The following is a 16,235-nucleotide window of genomic DNA, read 5'->3' as shown; positions in this document are numbered from 1 at the left end:
TGGCGTGAACTTGGGAAGCAGAGCTTGCAGTGAGCTGAGCTGGTACCACTGTACTCCAGCCTGGGCGACAGAGCGAGACTCCATCTGAAAAAAAAAAAAAGAATTTAAGGACATTCCTCCATATCTTCCTTAGGCAGTCACTCTCAGTATAAGATGGCATAAAAGATATTCAAGAAATAATGACTGAACTCTACTTTTGCATTTGTGGCTCATCACATCCTACCAGAAATGATCAAGCATAAGGAGGCCATGAGCTGGACAGTGACCTCTGAGTTGGCCTCGAGCAAAACAGCTGTCTCCAGAGAAGAATGAGCTGGGCCATCCAGAATCTCACTCTCCAGAACTTGGGTTGAGAGGCATGGAGACAGTCAAGGAGGTAGGAGCGGGAGCTGATACTGGAAGGCTTTCCAGAGAGATATAAAGGTACAAGGGGACCACAGAGGGCCTTGGCAAGCCAAGGTTACTAGTATACAAGGAAGAGGGAATCATGAGACTAAATGAGCTAAGAGCCAAATCTGTTGGCAGAGATGGGGAAGTAAGAAAATACTGCAAGGAAAACAAAGACTCTGAGAGAGGTGACAAGGAGAGCAAAGCCCAGGACCTGTGGCAGGTGTATAAAGTTCATGGCACACTCACAGTAACAGCCAACTCCCTCCAGCTGGCTGGAGAGACTCTTCCGAGCCACCAAAGGGCCTGAGTTCCATGGGAATCATTGGGTTTCCAGAAGACAATAGATAGATCAGGCTGTTGGCACCAGAGAGGGAAGGGATTAGTTCATTTGAGAAATACTTCATGAAAACCAGGAGGCCATCATTTCCAGTATTCACACTATGGTGCAGGACTGTTCAGTGAGAGTCCATAGTGGTAGGGGACAACCTTCGGATAGAAGATGGAAGAAAGTGGGCCCAAGAAAATGATCAGGACTCCCTGGTGGTTCCCAGGCCCAATCTTAATGAGCAGTATACCCTTATTTTTTAAAGGTATGTAGCGTAATCTCAATGCATGGTCACTGGATGACGGCTGAGGCATCTGCTGAGTGAGTGTTTGTGTGTGTGTGTGTGTGTGTGCGTGTGTGTGTGTGTGTTGGGAGTGTGATGCGATGATGCATAAAAAGACGTTGAGGGAGCAGGGGACATACTGGGAACCGTTTTCAGTGTGGAGAGAAAGGTCAACTCCCTCAGTCACAGACAGGATAAAAACGGAGAGCACAACAGCAAAAGAGCCCTTTAAACACCTCCTTCCTTGACTCTCTGTCCACCTAAGAATGCAAATCTGAGCAGGTGGCTCTTAGGGCAAAACCAGAGAAATGAACCGGGTCGCAGGAGGAGAGGCGCCTCCAAGTAGCACAGCCCCATCCCCCGGGCTCTCACCACCCCCAAGCTAGGAACTCCTGCACCAGGTTGTGGCTCCACTGCTGTGCCTCGGAACAGGGTGAGCACCCCCATGGAGCCTGGTACGCAGTGGCCACCTTTCTCCTTTGGCTTGGGGGTCTCGGGGTGGCAACCTGGGACACTGCTGTCCGGAACATGTCCACCCTGCTTCTCAGTCACTAACAGGAAAACAGGATTCTGCAGGGGAGGACAGAAATCTGTCACCTGGGGCACAGGGCTTGCCTTGCTGGCCTTTCCACGGGCCTTCTCTAAAGCAAACCACCTGTTTCCTGCCCAGCATGGGCCTGAGCCTTCCAAGATGTCCGCAAAAAAGAAACGTGTCCAAACCACTGCTGAGGAATGACAGTCTTGGCACTGCCTCCGGTTATATTTGTTGTTCACTAAGGAGTTTTGTGGAATCCAGACTCATTTTCCACTGAAACAAGGGAAAGTAAAGACGGCACCAAATAAAAATAGCTTCCCGGTGTTTCCTGTTTACTCTGCTCTGCGGGCTTCCCACGGCCTGGGGGCTTCACTGGACATCTGCACAGAAAGCCCCTCTCCAAAGAACACCGCAAGTGACGATTTGCTTTCTTCTTCTGTGTTTCTATCTCTCTTCCTTGTGTTCCATGGAAGTTTAGTTTGGGGGTCTGTTGGGTTAACTCCCAAGTCTCCTTTTTCTAGCCCTTTTTAGAGGGAGACAAGGTTGCAGGGTGTTTCTCTGCTTTCTACGGCCCTGTTCTCTCACAAAGTAAAGCTAACTATGTCCGGCCTGCTGGGCCTCAGAAGGAAGATGTAGCAGAAAGAGTAGGTGACACAAATATAAAAGGACTGTGGAGAGAGGGGACCTGGCCAGGCACAGTGGCTCATGCCTGTAATCCCAGCACTTTTGGAGACCAAGGTAGGAGGATCACTTGAGCCAAGGAGTTCCAGACCAGCCGGAGCAACACAGGGAGACCCCGTTTGTGCAAAAAAAAAAAAAAAATTAATTAGCCAGGTATGGTGGCACGTGTGTGCCTGTGGTCCCAGCTACTTAGGAGGCTGAGGTGGGAGGATCCCTTAAGCCTGGGAGGTCGAGGCTGCAGAGAGCTATGATCTCGCCACTGCACTCCAGCCTGGGCAACAAAGCAAGATCGTGTCTCAAAAAACAAAACACAACAAAAAAAAGAAGGCGTTTAGGCCTGGCACAAAGATTTCACATCCTCCTTCAGAATACTGTTCAGGAGAGAACAGAATTGACAGCAAAGACACAGGTGACAAGACAGGAAAAGCTCGTCCAACAGAAGAGCAGAGGTGTCCCAGACATTGAGCCTAACGGAGCTGTGTGTGACTCTAAGCTTCTGCTTAAAACCACGGAAACATCAAACATGTTTGGGGAGAGTTCCGTCTGAGGAGCAAGCAACTCCTGGGAGGGCCAGGAGTGACAGGTCTGTGCTGCAAATTGGTGTTTGGCCCCTGTACACAGCCCACGTGCTGAACATGTTTTTTCGGTCCAAAAGCAATGGGAGCAGCCTCACTTTCCCTACTGATTTTTGCACCACAACAATAAAGTTAATAATGGAAAAAACATATCCCACGGCCAGGAACGCTCTCAGTGAGCACAGCAGAGTATTGGATCTACCATCTATCAACAGAAACTGCTGAGAGCAAACCAAAGCTTGTTAACTGATTTTTATGAATGATCGAAACGCAAAGCAGATTTATTTGATTTCCATCATATAAAAATTGACAGTTACATAAATATATCTCTAAAACTATCAGGATGAAAACCATTCTGTTCCTGACAGGAAGCGAAGTCACAAAAAAAGCTAAACTGACACTGCTGTTGGGGACCTCTTGTGGATTGAATTGTGGCTCCCACCCAAAATAAACATTAAAGTCCTAACCCCCACTACCTCAGAATGTGACATTATTTGGAAACAGAGTCTTTACAGAGGTAAGCAAGTTAAAAATGAGGCCATTAGGGACTGAGCCCTGACCAGTTCAGCTGGTGTCCACAGAAAACGGGGAAACATGCTCACAGAGACACACAGAGTGAAGCCAAGGCGAAGACACGGTGAGACACCATCAACAAGCCCAAGGGACAGCTGTGACCACCTGAAGCCAGCAGAGGCATGAAACACAATCTTCTTCGCAGACCTCAAAAGGAACCAACCCTACCAACATCTTGATTTTGGACATCTAGGCTCCAGACTGTGAGACAATACATTTCTGTTAAGTCCCCCAGTTGATGGTACTTCGTTACAGCGGATGTAGCAAACTCATACAAGGACTTTCATCTCCTTTGCTCCCAGAGGCTGATGCTCTGCCCTGTTCGGAGAATCTGCCATGGTGCAAACCTTGCTGGGAAGCAGAGCCAGCCCGCACCTCGCTATAAAAGCTGAAAGCCAAGATTTCCCTCTCCCCAACCCCTGGCAGACGATGCTCCGTTCCAGGGCACTGGGGCTAGAGTACTGGGCAGTTTAGAATGGATTCTTCCATTGCCTGCAGTAGTGGCTCCTAACCTCCAGTTGTAATGATGCCAGGATGCCACCCAGCATTTGCCAGAAACCTGACCTTGGCCGTTCGTCCGGACATTTGGTTTCACTTGGTTCCTTCCCCTTTTCCAAGCCCAATCCTGCAGACTTCCCATGGATTCTGTAAGCACCTCAGCAAACGAGGACATCAGTGCAGATTAATAAAAAGCCAAGCATCCCACACAACTTGTCTGGCATTTTCCACCCCTGCTTGACCATGGCCTGTGAGACATCCTAATCTCAGTGCAAACAAAGGCAAACTCCTCACATTTACCCTCCGTCTTTTCTCCAGCTGTCACCAAACTACCTCTGTTCACAGCACCCCTGTGCTCCCCTGACCACCATGAGATAGGTCCCATACAACACATGCTTCACCTTTTTCCCAGGCTCCCAGCAGCCACCCTCATGTCAGGTCCTCCCACCTGAAACACCACCCCAGCCCACACACTGGTCTGAGCCATTGTCTGCATCTCAGATTCCCATGCATGCTGGTGGGTGCAATGAGTCCTGGAGAGAGAGAAAGACCTGATCCTACCCCCAGCATGCATTTCCCCTGCTACTGCTCCTGGCCTCATCATCTGCTCACCTGCACTCCACTGGAGTCCAGCCCTCCTTCAAAGCCCGTCTCTAATACGGACAAAGAGTTTTATAATTTTTCCTCTTGAAACAAGATCTGGCCCTGTCACCCAGGTTGGAGTGCAGTGTCACAATCTCGGCCCACTCCAGCCTCAACCTCCTGGGCTCAAGCGATCCTCCCACTTCAGCCTCCCAAGCAGCTGAGACCACAGGTGAAGGCCACCGTGTTCTGCTAATCTTTGTATTTTTTTGTAGAGATGGGGTTTTGCCATTTTTCCCAGGCTGGTCTCAAACTCTTGGGCTCAAGCAATCCACCTGCCTTGGCCTCCCAAGGTGCTGGGATTACAGGTGTGAGCTACTATGCCTGGCCAGTTTTATGATCCTTATCAGCCAGAGGTGCTCCTTCCCACCCTCAAATCCCCTTTACATTCTTGGACACAACTCAGTGTCTTCCACGTTGTGTTACGGCCATCTACATGCTCATCTGGTTCCTGCTATTCAATTGTCACTATCTATGGGACAGGATTTGCCCTGGACTCCTCCCTCCAGCTCCACCACCACCACTGTCACTTCTCAGTGATGATCACTCACAGCCCCCTAACTGATCATTCAGCAGAAAAGCCCCAGTCAAAAGACTAGACGTGATCCAACCTCCATGACCTCTCTGCCCAGAAGGCCTCCTCCTTGCTCCATCCTTCCCTACTCGCCAGCTTCACTGCTTCCTCCCTGTTCGCTGAACACACCGGGCACACTCCTGCCTCAGGGCCTTTGCACAGGGTAAGTCCCTCAGCTTCTTTAAGTTTTTGCCCAAATGTCACCTTCTTGAGGAGGTCAGCCCTGACCTCCTTATTTATAATCTTGCAACCCACCCCACCTCCACCCGGTACCCTTAGTCCTGTTGCCCTGCTTTCTTTCTCTCTGTAGCAGAGATCACTTCCTAGAATAATGAATAATTTTGTATTATGTTTATTGATCACTGTCTGCCTCTCCATCCCCACCTGCCACAAAGTGAGCCCCTCAAGAACAGGGATCTTGATCTGTTATGCTCGCTGACGTATCCTGGGTGCCTGGTACGTGGGAGAGACCCAATAAATATTTGTTACATAAACAAATCTCTGAATTCTGCATACTCCTGACTATGACAGTCACTGGGTTCCCAAATCATGCTACTTTTCTTTTTAAGCCTAGCTGCCTGGTTGCTTGGCTGCTCTTCCCTGTGCTGCCATGGAAACCAACAGCCTAGGGACAGGTTGCTTTTCATGAAGTCAGGCAACGTGCATCACACCCCGCAAAACACACGGACCTGCACCATGTCCTCCACAGCCAGAGGACGGGACGCTCCGGCCAGTCAGCTGGAAGTGTAGGGGTGCAAATGGCCCTGGGGCCAGCACCACCCCAGCTCAGGCAGTCTCGGGTCCCCAAGCAGTGAGCGGTGGAGGCTTCCCAGGAGGACTCACCCCTGACTGATGGATGCCCACACAGACCACACATTCTGTTCTCAGGAGAGGCTCAAGTCAGAATGTTCTCATTGCCACCCACAGGCACTTTCTATCCTCAATAATAGCAGGTATTTATGGGGCACCTACTATGGACGAGGCACTTTGCATATATTACCTCCAATCCTGCTGACACTGAAAATTCATAGTTATTATGACTTTCACACTTGAGGGAACTGAGGCTCAGGGAGAGACTAATCAGCTTTGCCTTGGGTCACAGCAAGTCAGTGAAGGAGGTAGATTGGAATCCAGGCACCGAAATGTGTAGCCTCTTCCCATGCAACGAGCTCCCACCTGCGCTGCTGTCTGCAGGCTCCTCTGCTGTGATTGTCTCAGACCCTGTGCCTGAAGAAGGGCGGATAGAGAGCAAGTGGTGGGGGCAGAAATCACTGTAGAAACCCAGTGTGTACACATCACATGCATGCACACACACACACACACACACACACACGTGCACACACACAGATCAATGACATGGCCCCAGCAACATTGTAACAACAGAGTAGGTTTCTGAAGGAGGGGGAGCTCTAAGCTCTCTCTGGAGGCCTTTAAAAAATAACAACAAATAAAAGATAATTCCATCTCATTGGAATGACATAGGTGTGGTCGTGTCTAAAAGCAGAGATCAGCTGACTCCTAACAGTCCCATTTAGCTTTATGACTATGATAAACCATTACTGAGCAGGCAGACTAACTACTTGGAGCATTGCTAAATCTGTTTTTAATAATGTCACCATCCCAGGACCAAACCCTGCCCTGTCGCTGCAATAAAGGTTCATCATCGCTGGAGAAAGAGCACTGGGTCACAGAGGGCAGAGGCGGGGAAGAGGGGCCAGCCTGTTTGTTCTCAAGCATGGGGCTTCATGAGTCATAGGCTCGCTCAGGCGGTGGGGGAAGAGCTTAAAGATTTATCTCAGCTGAGGTCTGAAGAATAAAGATGAAAACAATAGCAAGGAGACCATGTCGGAGCAGCAAGGACAACAGCCCTGCTTGAAAACTGCTCAGCAACGGGACATGGGGGCTTTGTCGGTGTTGGCATGCACACAACTGTGTAACGTGCACATTGCAAACACACGAAGACACCCCTCGAAGGTGTCTAAGATTGTCACGCAACATTTGTCTCAGGCTGTCTCCAGAAGTGGCCAAGCACCTACTACGTGACTCAGGTGGTAAACATTTCATTGAAGTGCCATCAAAGGCAAAAACTCTGGTCAGCGCTGGAGAAGCAGAAGGGGCCTGCAAAGGAGAAGAGGGCCTGGCAGCCACCCGCAAGGAGTTGCCAAACTAAACGTGGTGACATGAGAAGTGACCAGAGGAGATGAGTGTGAAGGGATCTCAGAAAGCAGTGACACCAGTGTCCAAATGTGAGCATCCTAGGCATTTGGCCACCTGGCCCGGGCCCACAGATCCTACTAGTGTTGACAGCTTTCATCACCTTCTGCACCCACCAGAATCCAGGCCTTTCTGTATCACATGACAAGGGTGGAGTTCATGCTGGGCAAAAGAATAGAGAGAATGAGCAGGGGACGCCCTGGCTTCTGTGCCTGCATGGGCTCACAGGTGGATGAGAGCCATCTCTGGAGGTGCTTCTTGGTGGAAAGATGGGGTTAGCTGGGTCCCACAGCAGTGTCCATGGGCACAGAGGTTACACAGGTGTCCCAGAGATGGGGGGAGATGGTCTCTTTGCTGCCCCTGCACACAGAATCTACACTTTGCCAGCTCCCTGGGAGAAGGCGACTTAGGAGCACCCACATGGGTGCTCCCACAAGGGGCCCCAGCAGTGAGGCCCTGGTAAGGCTGCTCCATATGGCTCTCAGAGAATGGATGTCAGGGATTAGAGAGGCCCAACCTGGCACACCTGCACATCTGAATGCCCACACACTTGCATATCTGCTACCTGCAACCCTTGCCAAGGGCCTACTATAAAAATACACCTGAGACTCCATGGGCAGGGGAAGGGTGGAAGGCCCTGCATGAGCAGATGGGAACTGGAACTTTAGGTCCCTGTCTGCATCTAACAGGAGACATTAGGGTAAACAAGACACAGGCAGAATGTGCTCTGCCACAAAACACTGCTGCCAAGACTCTACATGGCTCCCAGCTCACTGCGAGTAAACACCCACATACCACATCTTACATCCCCGCCCTGTGACCCCAGCCCCTGCTACTCTGGCACTCGCTCACAGGGCTCCAGCCACAGAGGCCTTTCACCAGCTCTGGAAAACTTCTGGGTGCTCCCACCGCAGGGCTTCTGCATGAACTGCTCCTCTGCCTGGATTCCCTCAGGAATCACAGGACTTTCAGGCCTCACCTCGGTCAGCCTGTCCTCGATGTCACCTGCTCAAAGAGGACTTCCCGGCTGACTCACTAACACAGCAGCCACCCCCTGACACTTGCTCTCCACCTTCTCTTCTTTATTTTTCTTCACAGTATGCTTTGCCAGCAAATATTCAACTTGAGTATATTTTACTTATTTTTTTGTCTATTGAAGTTCCCCAAAGGCAGAAATTATTAGCTGTTGCTGTCTCTCCAGTGTTTATCATTGTGCCTGATAGCTAGTACTTGCATGCACATTGTTGAATGAATGAATGAATGAATGAGCGAATGAATGAACAGGTAGACAAATGAGTGAACGAATGAGAGAAAGGAAGAAGAAACACAGTGCCTGCCCTCAAGGCCTTTGCTCTCTGGTCGAGTATGTCTTTTTGCTTAGAATAACTTAGGAGCAAAATAAGTTCATTGGTCATATAAGATTTAAAAAATTTTTCAGCATTTTCAGCTTTTCTTCCTTCCAGATTCTAGCAGGAAATTATGCCTAACATGGTTCTTTTTTTTTTTTTTTTCCAAAACAATCATGGAAACTGTGACTTAGAATCTGAAGGGATTCGGGAGGAAACTCATCTGTTGCATTGTGGTCCTCACCCAAACCAGCCTGGCCTGGGGGCTAGGAAGAATGTTGTCAGCAAGCGGAGCCGACCATGCTGACAGTGCCAAGTGCTGGGGCAGGGCCTCAGGAATCCAGGCACAGGGAGTGGGGAGCAATGCCAAGGCTGCCGAAGCAGGGCGCAGGCAGGGGGGCACCAACACAGAGCACGTACAGCAGCAAGATGACTGTAGCCCACTCTCAGACCACACAGCCCCTGCCTTACTCTGGAAGTGGGCAGTTCGATTCTGGGAAGGGTCTCTATATCTGAAATTCTACTATTAGAGTTCCTGTCTGTCTTAGCTAATGTTGCATAACAAATCACACCAATATTCAGAGACTTACACAATAACCACTGATGATCTCTCATGATTTCTGTAGGTCAGGAATTCAGGGACAGCTTGGCTGGGCAGTTCTGGCTCAAAGTCACTCATTAAGTTGTAGTTGGATGTCAGTTGAGGTTGCAGTCATCTGAAGGCTGGACCAGGACTGGAGGTTCCCCTCCCAAGGTGTCTCACTCATGGCTGGCAGATTGGTGCCGGCTGTTGATCCGTGCCTGGTGTCCCTGGGGCCCCTCCACAGGGCTACTTGAGCATCCTCATGGGATGGCAGCTGGCTTCCCGCAGAGCAGCTGATCCAAGGGCCATGTCAGAAGCTGCAATGCCTTTTTGACTTCGCCTTGGAGGTCACCACTTTCACTTCCATCATATTCTATTCATCACACAGGCCAGCCCAGATTCCATGTGGAAAGGGGCTACATGGGGTGTGAATCCCCAGAAGTGAGGATCACTGGGAAAGTGTGTGTATGGGGGCCCATTACCACACACTGTCTTTTGTGACATCAAGTCACTGACACAGTTGGGGTGCAAGGGCCTCTGGGAGACGTAGCTGCTAAATCTTATCAATCCAATTCATATCTTATTGGGACTGACTTCATGACACCATCCTTTCCAACTAGGTTTTGCCTCCCTTCCCCCATCCCACTCCAGCCCCCAATCCCTTACCCCGACCCCCACCCCCACCACAGGCAGCAGAGGAAATCAAAGGGGAGAGTGAAATGACATAGCAGTGAGAGTGAGGTGGGGGCTGGGAAGGGAAGTGAGAGGAAAAGCCAAACGAGGGTCTTCTTCCCTCCATACTCAGGACCCCCTGTTGAATTCACCTATTGAATACACATTAATTTCATCAACAACGTGCTAGGGACCCAGTAGTAACCCAGACTTCCCACGCAAAATTGATTCTGTATGGCATATGTCCTCATGGAGGTATGTTCTAAGGTCCGCCAGGAGCACAGAGGAAGAAGCGCATGACGTCTGTGCTGGGGAAGATTGGGAGGGCTTCACAGAGGTGTCACTCCACACACCCATGAAGTCAAGCTTCCCAGCCCTTGTACAGTCAGAGAGACAGAAAGAGGCTGAATATCTTATTCCTCATCACAGGTAGGAGCATCACAGCCTGATCTTCTGCCCTCAGTGCCCAAACAGCACATCCCACAGACTATCACGTTCGACACAGCTCTCATGCTGTAGCAAGGAGACGAGGCTGGAGCTGCGTGGCCACCACCGCCATTTACCAACATTAGGCCCAGGACTACGGGCTGGCGGCTTTCTATCCTACCACAAAAATAACCAGGGAGAGAAACCCTGGCAGTATGCTCACCCAACTTTGTCTAGGCAAGCAGCCCTCACTCACAGGAAATCCTCCCAAAGGCTCGAGTCCAGTCTCTCTGGCTAGATGTTCAAAGCGGTTCCTCTTACCATGAGAATTCTAAGAGTTATTACACAGTGTTTGTCTTTTTGACCGGCTTATTTCATCTTGACTTACATCCTCCAGGTTCATGCATGTGGCAGCAGGCATCAGAATGTTCTTTCTTTTTAAAGTCAAGTAATATTCTATTACATGTATACACCACATTTTGCTTCTCCATCAATCTATCAGACGGACACGTGAGTTATTTTCACCTGTTGGCTATTGAAAATAATGCTATGAACATGGGTATACAAATACCTCTTTGAGACTCTGCTTCCAATTCTTTTGAGTTATACCCAGAAATGGAATTGCTGGATCAGATGATAATTCTGTTTCTACTTTTTCGAAGGACCGCCATACTGTTTTCTGTAATCGTTATTATATAATAGTTATTAAGAATTTAATGATTAGTGAACAGTAGCCATCCTGCAAAGCCCTGTCACTCATTCCAGGTCTTTCTCATCCAATCTCATTGTCTAAGGCAATACCCCAACAGACAGTCTTCGTTTGCTGGCACTCAGTGTTGTTGTTACACATTAACCTTCCCAAATTACGCATATTTCACAGATGAAAATCCTGAGTTGCACTGATGAAAGGGAACTTGCCAAGGGCAACAGAGTGAAATGTCAGAACTCCAGACTTGAATTCAAGCAGCCAAGCTTCTCATCTCCCCCCCAGGAGGCGTGTTTCAAAGCCTGGGATGGAACTGGGGCTTGCAGGCCAGGTGTGGTGGCTCACGCCCATAATCCCAACACTTTAGGAGGCCGAGGTGGGCGGATCACCTGAAGTCAGGAGTTCAAGACCAGCCTGGCCAATATGGTGAAACCCCATCCCTACTAAAAATACAAAATTACCCAGGCATGGTGGTGGGTGCCTGTAGTCTTAGCTACTTGGGAGGCTGAGGCAGGAGAATTGCCTGAACCTGGGAGGTAGAGGTGGCAGTGAGCCAAGATCATGCCACTGCACTCCAGCCTAGGTGACAGAGCAAGACTCCATCTCAAAAAAAAAAAAAAAGAATTGTGATTTGGATACCTGTGTCACCTATATCATGTGACTTAAACTCCCTTTGCCTCAGTTTCTTATCTTGAATATGGGTCTAATGATGATGATCTGGGAGTCATTTAAGGATTGAGTTAGGTAACTGCCAGTCGGCCTGGGATGCCATAATTAAATACCACAGGCTGGGTGGCTTAAACAAAAGAAATTTATTTCTCACAGTTCTGGAGGCTGAGAAGTCCAAGATTAAGATCAAGGTGTCGGCAAGGTAGTTTCATTCCGAGGCCTCTTCCCTTGGCTTGCAGGAGGCCACCATCTGGCTATGTGCTCACATGACCTTTTCTTTGTGCTTACATTGGGGGTGGGGGACACAGCAAGCTCTCTGGTGTCTTTTCTTATAAGGGCACTAATCCCATCATGAGGGCCCCACCCTTACGATATCATCTAACCCTACTGCCCTCTCTAAGGCCCTACCTCCAAATACAAATACCATCACATTGGGAGCTGGGCTTCCTATGAATTCTTGGGGGCATACTGAGTCCACAACAGTCCATAACTTACCAAAGGAGTCTCCACGTGCCAGACTATGCTAACTGCTTTACCCCCAGCCCAGGCTCACAGGGCAGCGTTAAGGAGCAGAGCTTTGTGGCTAATAGCACAGGCTCAGAAACCAACTGCCTGACATATGGTAAGTGTTTAACGAACAGTTGCTATTACTTGCTCCACTTTGCAGATGAAGAAACTGAGCCTTAAAAACATCAAGAAACTTGCTGGAGGGGTAAGCTGGGCTCCCTGATTCTCGGCTCCCTTGAGAGAGCCTTTGGTACAGTTCCTCACACAAGGTAGACACTCTGAGGGGCAAGGCTGGCTGCTGCTGACAGTCATGATGTTTCCTTCTCTTTCAAGCAGCTGCCCCTGCTGCTGCTGCCTGGATTCCAAGGGAAGACCCCAGAGGGATAAACCCCTGTCCCCATCTCTCCCCTCCCCCCCGCAGCCACACCCACCTCCCCTCTTAAATTCTTGTCTCAGCTTCTGATCCTTCCTCGCTCCAGTCAGCCATGGCCCCACTACAAGATGCAGCTTCCTAAACAGCTGATGTGGGGGCTTCTGATGGTACAGGGGACGTCGAATGTCATGGCAGGCAGAGCCACCAAGGTGTGGCTCCAGCCTCCCTCTCAACCTTTTCATTGACTTCTGGAGTCCGCTGCACCCTGCAGCACTCCCTGGACAACTCCTGGATGCCTTCATGTATGTTCTTCTCAGGTCCAGAGGAGTAAATCCTACCCCCTTTCCCAGACCTCCCTTGGAGACCTCTGAATCACTCCCCATTAACTCCACCTCCCCCCGCCCATCTCTGCAGAATTCCCCACTTTTTTCCGGCTTACAGATATTAAAGCACATGTGTTCTTTCTCTTGCCAAACCGCAAGCTCCCTGCAGGCAGAAACTACAAGAACACTGGGGGCTGAGCACCCAGAGAGGTACCAGGCCCACAGGAGTCACTCCATGAATATTGATCAAATTGGGTTGAACTGTTGAAGTGAAATCCAAAACTCCCAGGGAACCTCATTCTCCCTGAGCAGGACCAGAAATGCTCCAGCAAAAGAATGCCTTTGTCCCCCACACTCACTCTAGATCTCCTGGAGAGAGAGAACGCGAGATCAATCAATGCCAGGGGCTGCCAATCTTTGCTGTTTTTCCCCTTCTTTCAAGTCATGTTTATTGATATAATTGGTCCAAATATTTTAATTCCCACACAAATGTGTCACCTCCAGTCTCCACAATGTCAAAATGTCATCAAGTAACCTCCCCAAAGTCGCGTTTAACCTCTGTGGCGGCATCAACACCCACACAGCTGCGGCGCCACAAAGCAGCGGTGAGGCAGTGGGTGTATCATCCCCTCTGCCTGCCTCTCTTGTTTCTATATATATATGCCAAATAGTTATAAGAAATAAAACAATTGTCTCTGGCTCTCAAGCTAAATCTTGCAAAGATTATGTCTTGCTGCTCTCTATGTGAACCGCCCAAGAACTGCTTGCCTCCAGAACTCTATTATCCTCAAAGACAGAGAGAACATTATCATCTCTTCTTTGTTGCCATTGCTTTTGCCTGCCGTTCTTTAAGTTTTCTCCCAAAACATCTTTTTTTTTCAGTCCTAAGCATACAACTTCACCAATAATGGTGAGAAAAAAATCTTATTTAAGAAATGCAGCCCTTCTCACATGGGGATTATTTTGCATGTGCTTTTTCTTGGACACATGATGTTCTGCAGGCTCCGTGTGTCTATGTAGGTCATTGTAATATTTCTTACCTGTGTTCGGGCATGATTGATAGGTATGTACCCTTGTGTATGCATATGTACATGGATATGTGTGCATTTGTGGATATGCGCAGGTATGCACAGGTGTGTGTGGCTTCGTGGCAGAGTTGGATGGCACCCACCCACTATGCCTGTGCTTCTTATGTTTCTCAGCCCCCCGGTCTTTATATTGGGACAGTATGGCTAGTTTCGGCCAATGAATTGTGAACAGAAGTGACTTCTGGCAGGGCAACTTAGTGTCCACATGCCCTTGTAGTGGCAGCTGTCATGAACTAAATGTTTGTGTCCCCTAAGATTCACACACTGAAGCCCTGACCTGCAATGTGATGGTATTTGGAGGTGGGGCCTTTGGAAGGTAATTAGGTATAGATGAGTTCATGAGGGTAGGGCCCCATGATGAGATTAGTGGGTAGGGCCCATGACGGGATTAGTACCCTTGTAAGACGAGAAAGAGAGACTAGTCTTCTCTCATTCAGCCATGTGAGGACACATGCAACCCAGGAAGAGGGCCCTCACTAGCAATTAAATTTACTGGCACCTTGATCTTGGACTTCCCAGCCTCCAGAACTGTGAGAAATAAATGTCTGTTGTTTAAGCCACCCAGTCCATAGTATTTTGTTACAGCAGCTCAGGCAGACTAAACCAGGAGCCTTGGAGACATGCATGCTAGATGAATTAGCATGAAGATGGAAGAAGGTGCCCAACTCACGCAGGCTGTGATGTGAGATAGAACCTCTGAGTGTGTTAAGCCATTGAGATTTCAGGCTTTCTCTTTTGCAGCAACTAGCATTGCCTCATCTACAAAATAATGCAGATAATCTTCCAGGATTACAAAAATAGTAATAGTAATATAGATAATACCAAGTACATAGGGTTTTTGTTAGAACTGAATTAGGTAATAACTTAAAAATCATGTGTGCATTCTCCAAGTAGTGTGGGGTAACTGCAGTAAACAACAATGTACTCTATATTTATTTCAAAAGAGCTAGAAGTAAGGACTTGAAATGTTCTCAACACATTGAAATGATAAATACTCGAGGTGATGGATAGCCCAGATACCCCGACTTGATCATTACACATTCTATGCGTGTAGCAAAATAGCATATGTATCCCATAAATACGCAAAAATACTATGTATCAATTTTTAAAATTGGACAAGTGCCTAATAAGCACGCTCTACTGGCCTGGCCCTGTGCCAGGTGCTGGGGATACAAGCCCAGGGACCCTGTCCTCAGGGACATTTTATTCTTGCAGGGCAGATGTGGAAACTGACCTACATGGTAAATGCGCAATTCCGGGAGCGGGAGCATATACAACACCAAGGAGGCAGCAGTTCATTCCGAAGGATTCAGGAAACGCAACACTATAAAAGGGTGGGATGAGCAGCATTTTGAGGAAGAAGTAGAGCTTGCCAGGTTAAATGAGCCAGGGTACCCCAGGGGAGATGGGGAGAATTGGGTATGAATGGTGGGATGTGTGTAGCAGGGCCCTTTGCTGGTTTTTAGAACCTTCAAGGAAGACCTGGGATTCTCAGATGCCACATTCTGTTGAGGCTGGGTCACTCCGAGTGGCTCCAGGGATAGGGTGAGGGTCTGGGAAAGCGTGAAGGTGTCATTTACTCTCGGTACAGAAAATGCGAGCTTTCTTTTCTTTTTTAAGGCTATGGCAAAACGCCCTGCTTTCTTCGTATTCATCTAGAAGGGAGCGTGTGTGGGGGCGTCTGCCACCGTCCCCCAAGCGAATGTGCGCTCCTAGACGCAGAAACAGACCTGGTCATGTAGCCCCCTGGGTTCCCTGAGCCGAGGGCCTGGGGTGCGCGTGGAGCCCCCACAAACGCCTGTTGGATGGAAAGGAACATAGGTCTCATGCTGGGCTGCAGTTTGGAACAAACAAAACTGAATGCCCACCCCAGGGTGGCATCCACGTCAGTCCCAGGGCTGCACGGAGGTTTCTCTCCAGGGAAGTCTGCAAGCGCCGGCATCGGCGCCGGTGGACCGCGCCACCCCGCGGTCACACCTGGGAACTGCACCTTCCCGGACTGCACCGGGGAGCCCCGCTCTCCCGCCATTGTCACCCCTTCTGGGGCTGGCATCCTCAGCCGACCTCCTTCCCTCTATAAAGTCTCCGACAATGTTCAGGCACTGCTTCACCACGGTTATTAGGGTCCTGACATCCTAAGCTCCACTTGTCAGATTATAAGTGGGAGGTGACAATGAGAATTCAAGGCACATGTGAGAGAAAGGGACAAAGACAGGATGTGGTAATCCCTTACCGAAGAGCATGCTGGTAAA

The sequence above is a fragment of the Pongo pygmaeus genome, chromosome 7 (assembly GCF_028885625.2).
Source record: "Pongo pygmaeus isolate AG05252 chromosome 7, NHGRI_mPonPyg2-v2.0_pri, whole genome shotgun sequence".
Taxonomy (NCBI): domain Eukaryota; kingdom Metazoa; phylum Chordata; class Mammalia; order Primates; family Hominidae; genus Pongo; species Pongo pygmaeus.
This window is presented reverse-complemented; position numbering follows the sequence as displayed.